This window comes from Anopheles gambiae, chromosome X (genome assembly GCF_943734735.2).
Source record: "Anopheles gambiae chromosome X, idAnoGambNW_F1_1, whole genome shotgun sequence".
Taxonomy (NCBI): Eukaryota; Metazoa; Arthropoda; class Insecta; order Diptera; family Culicidae; genus Anopheles; species Anopheles gambiae.
In genome coordinates, this window is record NC_064600.1 from 24,119,605 (window position 1) to 24,128,893 (window position 9,289).

At 46.7% G+C, this 9,289-nt stretch overlaps 1 long non-coding RNA gene across 2 annotated transcripts; it reads left to right on the forward strand.

Annotated features, from left to right (window-relative positions):
* The first annotated feature begins 3,886 nt into the window (after positions 1-3,886).
* Positions 3,887-5,250, forward strand: LOC133391680 (uncharacterized). Of its 2 annotated transcripts, XR_009765151.1 has the most exons (3): positions 4,301-4,698; positions 4,764-4,854; positions 4,955-5,250. It is a non-coding gene; the product is annotated as an uncharacterized LOC133391680 (long non-coding RNA). The 2 variants fall into 2 exon arrangements; XR_009765154.1 differs by having other exon boundaries at positions 3,887-4,854; positions 4,943-5,250.
* Positions 5,251-9,289: the final 4,039 nt, after the last annotated feature.

The window sequence follows — 9,289 nt, forward strand, 5'->3', positions numbered from 1 at the left end:
CGGTCATCAACTCGACGCGCAAGGTCGATCCAGTCCGCGATTCCGCCGACGTAAGCAAGTGCTTCTTTTCGGACTTAGCGTAAGTGTGAACAGGTTGACGTAACCGATACGCGACGAATGTGTTTACATTTTGGTGTCGCGTTCCGTACGATCCCCTTCCTCGTCCCACACCCTTTCACTGTGCTCCGCGCATTGACTCACCGAAACGGTTTGAGAAGCGCGGCCGAACCTACCACACTTGTATGCTTGAAATGCTTATCTCAACCGGTCACCTTTTGGCCTGCCCTTTTATAGACAGAATCCTAGAAAGATACGCCCGAGGGCGAAACTCGCGATTTTTGTGTTTTTCCATTTGCCCGGGACGACGAAATGAGCTCTGTGCACATCGTGCCGAAAACTGTCTTCTCCACGTATGTTTTTGTCCATTCACGCATATAATCACCCACATTTGTGTTCAACACGGAGGGCGCAGCCCAAGCGAACTAGGATTTGGTAAATGCGTAGCAGTGCCCGACCGTCACAGACACCATTCTTGGACAGAAGTCCTAATACGTAGAGTACTTTCCCTAGGTATGTGCCTGTTCGTGACTATCGTTGCGTGCTTACGGAAACGCTTGGGTATGTTTACCATACAAGGTTTACTAGGGAAACCTGGGAAGGACGCTTGCCCTCCCGTCGCGGACACCATTCTTGGACAGAAGTCTTAGTACGTAGCGTTCTTTATTGTACTTGATCAGTTTGTATTGCATTCGCTTTGTTCCATCGACTTTTGCTACTGCTCACTAAGGGGTGTTCGTTTGCGATGTGTACGATAAGCAACTGTCTATCCTAACCGGCAGTTAATCAACACTTTTCACCCAAGTCATAGGAACGTAGTGTACTTTCCCTGATCGGTACACAATTTTGGTGCATGTGTACCAACATGGACATTCATAAACGCTTACGCTCGGGCTGCGCCCTCCGTGTTGTACTTTCTCTGATCGGTACACAATTTTGGTGCACGGCTAACCTCGCCGGCACTTTATCGTTACGTTTCGTGCACAACCTAGGGACGTGGTGTAAGTTTCATCATTTTTATGTTTGATTCGGTTTATTGAAAAATACATTTTTATGATTGAAAAATACGAAAACTCCCAGAAATCTGAACTCGAATACTTCCTCCATGTGGCACCAAAAGCTACTGAGCAACGCCTAGCCTTTTACCCATTTATAATTGAATTTTCGTTTTAAGTTTTGAAAAATAAGTCCCAAAAATCTGAACTCGAATACTTTTTACATGTGTCGCCAAAAGCTACTGAGCAACCCCTAGGTTGGTACATTTTTGGTACATGGAGTGTATGCATGCAGGCGTACTGCCGTGCTGGACCGGAAAATCGCACTTGCTACTAGAACGTAGAGTAATTCCCAGGCAACTTGCAACGTGCGACACGCGTAGCTAGGCTTTCCCATACAAGTTCCCTAGGGTAGCACCAAATTGCACACTTTCAGGCGTATATTTCGGTACCGTGTACCGTGCATGGTACAAGTATCAGTAGCTCTTGCAATTTATTTTGCATCGTGTTGCGGTTGCTGGTGCGTCGAGATGGGAGTGTTTCAAGACTTTTGCCAAGCTTTGGTGTCATTTGGTGGATAATCAATGTTCTAGCCACAATAAACGTGCCACATAATGCCAATAAGGAAAAAGCCGTTTTATAGGGACTTCCACTCAAAATGTTTGCCATCAGCGCTTTCCTCTCGAGTTCAGGATTTGGGACCAGCCAAAAGACCAGATCGTGAAATAAACAATTAATACAACTGTACTAGTACATCCCTTCAACTGAAGCAAGTACACCATACATGACCCGTACGCCAATCATCCAAGCACATGACACATCAACTAAGTCAACACATGATACAACTTGGACAACTGACGGGTAAGTAGGTCATCTCGTACACGACGACACATCGACCAAACCAGGTCAACACGTCACATGCACAAGACATCCTACTACCAAGGCCGACCACCTCGACACACGACGTGTTAACCGAACATAGTCAACACCATCATGTGCAAGGCGACCGGCTCAAACGGATCAACTTATACAACTTGTAACGAGCAGGTGTGTAAGCTTACTGGTTTGGTCAGCACGTTCCTCGCATCAAGACATTCAAGTCAAGAAGGAGGAACGCCGACAGTCCTTCGTCTGACAAGCTAGGAGCACGATGCGTGTCCACCAACGTAAAGCCTCAGTCTCCAGACCAAGTCAAGTCGCTCGTCTGACAACGAAGGAGCCTGGGTCAAGCTTCACCAGTACCTATTACCGTGTCCATGGCTGCATTAAGCACTTCATGGACAGGACAAGGTAGAACCATAATGAGTGCACAGCATACGCACTGGTGTGGTCCGCACGGTCCTCACATCAAGACAATCAAGTCGAGAACGAGGCACGCCGACAAGCTCACTAGTGTTACGTGTCCCGCTCCATACCGTGTCAAGTCACTCGTCTGACACGGAATGGGCCAACTCTTGTCCACTCGTGTAAAGGAACGGTCTCCAGACCAAGTCAAGTTACTCGTCTGACAAGGAAGGAGCACGCACCAAGCTTCACCAGAGCACGGTACCACGGTCCCCAGACCAAGATGGTTAGTTACGCCATCGAGGAAGGGGCACGCGATCCCTTGCTACACTCAACTAACCACCAAGCATGGGTCGCCTGAGAGGATCGATGCGAACGCATCTCTACAACTCGCAGCTCCCAGCCTGAAGTCCCGTCGTTTGCGGGCGGTTGATAGGTGTCGAAACTAGGTATATCCACGTTGGGCAGAGCTCAAGCCAACGGCGTTCTCAGTTACGGTACTAACACGTGCAGCAAACTCCACTCATTGCGGCCTAGGTATAGCGGGATAAGACGCCGGGTTGCAGACGCAGACTCCAACGGATCTCAGAGGGTTGTTAGACCCGCTAGCTTCCGAACACCTAATGGGTTTGAGAAGCGCTCATTTTAATGCCTCTCGCTACCCCTGGCCCTAGCTTTTAAGGAATCATGCGACACACTCGCACTCCACTACCCCATCCCATGGAAAAACGCTCCCACCATCGAGGTGTTGACCAAAATTTCGCTGTGTGCATGAGACACACACTCGCACTCCTCCACCTCTCCATAGCCGATCGCTCCCACCGTTGCGAAGATGCGAGAATTTTTGCTCTGAGCGTGAGACCCTGAAGCGCCAGAGATGACACTATGTGTAAAGACGATCATAATTCGATATGGTCAAAATGCGTCGATTATCGTTTCATTTATCTGGTAATGATGTTTTCACTCCATCAAAATTTTAAACATTAAAAACTAGGCTGATAACAATAATTGAAATGTAAATCAGAATAAATTAAATTCATTTGAAGTAAAATAAATTCCATTATACTCTATTTTGACCAAATGATCAACACTTGTACATAGTGCCATTTACTTTGTGTTCTTCACTCTCGCGCTGTGTTGTGATCGTTCGAAACTCATTGCCAGAACGAATGCAAATTTCATTTGGGAAGGATCGGTGCCGGAAGATGCAGTGAAAATTATAAAATGTTTATAGAAAAGTGGTTAAGTAAATCGTGAAAGATGTAAACGCAGGCGTAACTGCAGTTTGTTTTGTTACATGATCTACGGGTAAGTGCATGCATAAGAAGAAGAATATTTCAAATGATGTTTGTGTTTTAACTATCGTATTGCTTTTAATGTTTGTTTATTCTTCTATTATTTACCATCACACCTAGCTATTTCATTGCCAAAGCTCCTGATAACAGATCAAAGCAGATGGATCGGGCTTACAGAGTCGCCGTTTAACATTAAATATCTTCTTGATGTGTAAGTTTTAAATAGTACTAGTTTTGTTCACCATTCTAATGCTCGATTTATCTATCATTCCTCAGGCAAACGCATCAAACACCAAGTGTTTCTCTTCCAACAGCACGCGCCATCGGTGGAGCAAGCAGCCAACGATTTGATCGCCAGTACGCGCTATCAAGAATTGATATTTTGCCAAACAGTAATGTGAATAAAAAACTGCACACTTACTGACGGACTTTCCTGGAATTTTTTTATCGGTCTACGCTCGCGGGAATGGTGGGTCCGTTGAGGAGAAGGAAAGAAAGGGTGGGAGCGAGGATTAACCAAAAACGCGGCATTGAGAATGAGGGGAGGTGCGCTCAGCGCTCACGCTGGGACACTCACGATGCTTGTAATAAAATGTTAACAAGCATCGATTCCAAGCATGCATGTCGCGCGACATTTTGCCAAGCGGGTATCAGCTTCCTCTCGTACTGCACAGGAATTCCGTTAAGATAGCGACCCAACCAGCAAAACCGAAGCTATTGGAAAACTTTCCTGTGTGCCAAAGCGAGAGAGCATGTCTTCTTTCTCTAGATTATGAACGAAAAACGGGAGAAGGGGAAACCGATATTCTTCGAGTGACACACACGCATGCATCTGCATGCGTATTCCGCTGAACCGAGACTACACATCTCTCTCGATCTCCCATGATTTTTCTGCTATCGCGCTCATCCGGGTGTTAGGCATCCTCAGTCTGTCCAGAACTTTCACTGTGGAAGGATGTGTTGGAGTGATGTGTGATTTCTTGTGCCCCGTACTTTGCTCGTTTACGTTTTGTGCCGTGTTCCTTCTTCTTCAATTATGAAATGATTTATCCTTGTAAATTTCTAAGGTAAGTTGCTTATCCTCGTGTGTGCTTCAATGGATACATTCAACTAACGCTTGTCGTCTAAAAAGTTACAGTGCACGCGCATGTTAATCGACGGTTGCCAACATCTCGCAAAACGATCGACGGAAGGAAAACGGTGTCCGGTTTTAAAATATAAAGGTAAGCGTTTCTATAATCCTATGTGCAAAATATTGTTTAGTTTGTTATAAAAAACATGGATTAATTATTGATTAATTTTCATCAACAGATTTCATTACAGCTCTTTCGTAAAAGAGCGCACTTCAAGGACGCCTAGGATACGGCTAAACATTAAGCACCAGTCCGTGACGTCATTTTCCAGACAGGCGCCGGCTGAACACGCGCAGCACCAGTCGAGGATATCCTAGCGCAGAGGGTAGAAGGAAGAACGAGAGGAAGGGTAACAGAAAGCAACCGCAGCATTTGGAAGGGGTGAAGCATCCTGTCGTATACAGAGTGTGAGTGTGCCAAAACGCATGTGGAAAGAGTAACGCCAATAAATAGCATGCGAAAGTGTGCATAAAGCAAAAAGAAAAAGCGTCACTACTACAACCAGCAATCCGAAAATATAAGGGGAGGGATAAATACAAATGTATGCGTAAGCAGGACCAGCAATCCAAGCATTTGAATGTGTGCGTCGGTTTGTGCCGTGCTGAAAGTTTTTACTTTAGCTGCTGCTAGTGTAAAACTTAAGGAAAGCTTAAAGAAAAATTTTTTTACACGGGGCGCCTTCGGAAATTGTTGGCTGGGTATAAGCACACACCAGTAGGGTAAAACTAACCTGTCTCACGACGGTCTAAACCCAGCTCACGTTCCCTTGAAAGGGTGAACAATCCTACGCTTGGTGAATTTTGCTTCACAATGATAAGAAGAGCCGACATCGAAGGTTCAAAAAGCCACGTCGCTATGAACGCTTGGCGGCCACAAGCCAGTTATCCCTGTAGTGTCAAACGTGAGGTCGCACTGTACTGACACGTTGTGTTTGGGTTCCGAAAAAAGGACGTAAAAATAGTGCAAAATTGTCGTAAATTGACTCTAAAAGTGTAAAAATTGTGCTCAGGGCACCCGATTTACCCTGTAAAAGTGTTTTCAAGTGTTTTAAAGGCGAAAATTCGACAAAAATTGTGCATTTGTGTTTCTGCCCATGAACCCCCCACCGTGTGTTTGTGTGACGTGGTATAATTGCAGAAAACTGAAAAAAGTGCCCAAAATGTGCCAGAGTTGCACTATTTTATTGTAACCAGTGCATCTGAACACAAAAAACGGTGTCTAGAAGTGATCCGCGTATGAAAAACCAAGAAAAATTGTGAAAAAAGCTTCGCGTCATCCAGCCCATACTGGGCCAAGTTTTGGCGGATTTTAGTTTCAAAGTTCGCAGTTTTTGGGCACACCGAAGGGCGCCACTGGTCAAAACTTCAAAACCGGATATCTCGGCAACCGGTAGCCCTAGAGCAACGGGAAAGTGTTTCCTGACAATGGCACGAGGAGACGCGTCCTATTGTGCAGAAAAGTGAATGGTCGACCTGTCACACGTGACATCAGTTTGACAGCTCAACAGAGGAATTTCAAAGTGGCATAACTTCGGCACCCGCCAAGCTACCTCGACGGGAAAGTGTTGCCTGTGAAAGTGGTCTTGAAATCTTTCAGGGCAGGGTGAAATATTTCAAAACAAAATTTGACATTTTTTCGCCCGAGGGCTCGATTGGTGTCCCTCAACCGGGTCGACGCACTAAAAGTGCCTGGCTCTCCAACACCGGTGGAGCCACCACCCACTGCAGGCGTCGTCAATTTGAGTGACGACGACGAAGAAGAACTGAACTGCACAATCCTTGCAGGCCCGTCGGGATTAGCAGTTCCATCAATGGGGAAGGTGCCATTGGTGGTACTGGACAAGTTGCCCAGCCAGACTCAACAGCGTGCAGAGTTGACGGTATCGGCCACCTCAACACCAAAGGCTGGTAAGTGTCCTTCTGCTGAACCATCTCTCTCAGAGGTGAACGAGAGCCTGAAGCAGCAGCAGCAGCAGCAGATAGAGATCTCTCCTGGTCAGAACGAGACTTTCGAGAGCGTGTCCTTGAAAATCCGTAAAGCCGTTGACGATAATGGCACACACAAGGAGTTAAAGGATTTCATTATCATGGGCCGGCGCACAGACAAGGCGTTGCTAAGACTGACGCTGGCCAGATCCGCAAACGCGACCTTAATTCTTCTGCAGATCCGAACGATTATCGGCGAGGCTGGAACTTGTCGACACGTGACGGAAATGGCGGCCTTGGTAGTAAACGACATCGATCCCCTAGTCAAGGAGGAAGAGCTCATAGATCTCCTTGAAAACAAGATGAGCATGGCCACAACGCCCGCGATTGTCGGTCACCTGTAGACCGACAAAATGTTTGCATCCGTTGTGGACAGGAGGGCCACAAGGCTGGAACATGCAAGGAAGAAATACGCTGCGGCAAATGCGGTGGTCCCCATGTTCTTGGGGACCGGACATGCGACCGGTCGGCTACCCAATGATGCAGTTAAAAGTCCTCCAAGTGAACCTGGGTGGAGGCAGGATCGCCCAAGATCTGGTCCTGCAAACCGCCCGACAAATGGAAGTGGACGTGTTGGTTCTTTCCCACATTTATCGACCACCCGAGAACAACCCAAGATGGGCAGTTGATGCCTCCAAAAAGGTGGCAGTAGTGGCCACAGGACGATACCCTCTGCAAGGACTGTGGAGCAGTGATGTCCCCGGCCTCATAGCTGCCAAGGTGGGTGGCATTACCTTCCTCAGCTGCTACGCGCCACCCAGCCTGTCGCGGGAAGGATTTGCGGAATACGTCGAAGCAATAGAATTGGAGGCCCAATCTCACCCTCAGGTAGTAGTTGCCGGTGACTTTAACGCCTGGCATGAGGAGTGGGGAAGTCGACGCAGCACTGAGCGTGGGGATGTACTGCTCGAGGCGTCCCAGCAATTGGGCCTGCTGCTGATGAATCGAGGGAATGTGGCAACCTTTGTTGGAAACGGCGCAGCGACTGCCAGCGTTGTCGACGTGACTTTCGCCAGCTCGTCCATAGCTCAGCCGAGCACCTGGCTGGTAAGAAACACGGACACGCGATCTGACCATAGGTATATCACCTACTCGGTAGGCCCAGCGTCAGCAGACCAGCAGCGCAACCGAGGACAGTCACGTCAACGGGGCCAACGAGAGCGTTTTCAACATGCAGGCACGCGATTTAAGACGAAACAGTTCTCGAAAGAGAATTTCCTTGCCACGCTACATGGCGAGGGATTCCGAGAGAAGGCAGTCACCCGCTTGGCAAAATGCCGCGCGACATGCATGCTTGAAATCGATGCTTGTTAACATTTTATTTCAAGCATCGTGAGTGTCCCAGCGTGAGCGCTGAGCGCACCTCCCCTCATTCTCAATGCCGCGTTTTTGGTTAATCCTCGCTCCCACCCTTTCTTTCCTTCCCTCAACGGAACACACCATTCCAGCGAGCGTACGCCGATCAAAAAATTCCAGGAAATTCGGACAGTAAATGTGCAATTTTTTATTCACAGAGCTATTCGGGAATATTTCAATTCATGATGGTGCGTGCTGGGCGAAAAAAACGTTGGCTGCTTGCTCCACCGATGGCGCGTGCTGTTGGAAGAAAAACACTTGCTGTTTGATGCGTTTTCCTAAAGAATGAAAGATAAATCGAGCATTGAAATGGTGAACAAAACTAGGACTATTTAAAACTTACCGATCACAAAGATATTTGAAGTTAAATGGCGACTCTGTAAGCCCGATCCATCTGCTTTGATCTGTTATCAGGAGCTTTGGCAATGAAATAGCTAGGTGTGATGGTAAATAATAGAAGAATAAACAAACATTAAAAGCAGTACGATTGTTAGAACACAAACATCATTTGGAAGATTCTTCTTCTTATGCATGCACTTACCCGTAGATCATGTAACAAAACATACTGCATTTACGCCTGCGTTGGCATCCTTCACGATTTACTTAACCACTTTTCTATTATCATTTAATAATTTTCGCTGCATCTACCGGCACCAATCCTTCCCAAATGAAATTTGCATTCGTTCTGGCGATGAGTTTCGAACGATCACAACACAGCGCGAGAGTGAACAACACAAAGTAAATGGCACTATGTACAAGTGTTGATCATGTGGTCAAAATAGAGTATAATGGAATTTATTTTACTTTACATGAATTGATTTTATTCTGATTTACATTTCAACTATTGTTAGCAGCCAAGTTGTTAACGTTAAAAATTTTGATGAAGTGAATACATCATTACCAGATAAATGAAACGACAATCGACTCATTTTGACCATATCGAATTATGATCGCCTTTACACATAGTGTCATCTCTTGCGCTTCAGGGTCTCACGCTCAGAGCAAAAATTCTCCTATCTTCGCAACGGTGGGAGCGTTCAGCTGTGGAGGGCTGGAGAAGTGCGAGTGTGTGTCTCATGCACACAGCGAAATTTTGGTCAACACCTCGATGGTGGGAGTGTTTTTCCATGGGATGGGGTAGTGGAGCACGAGTGTGTCGCAAGATTCCTTTAAAACTAAGGCCA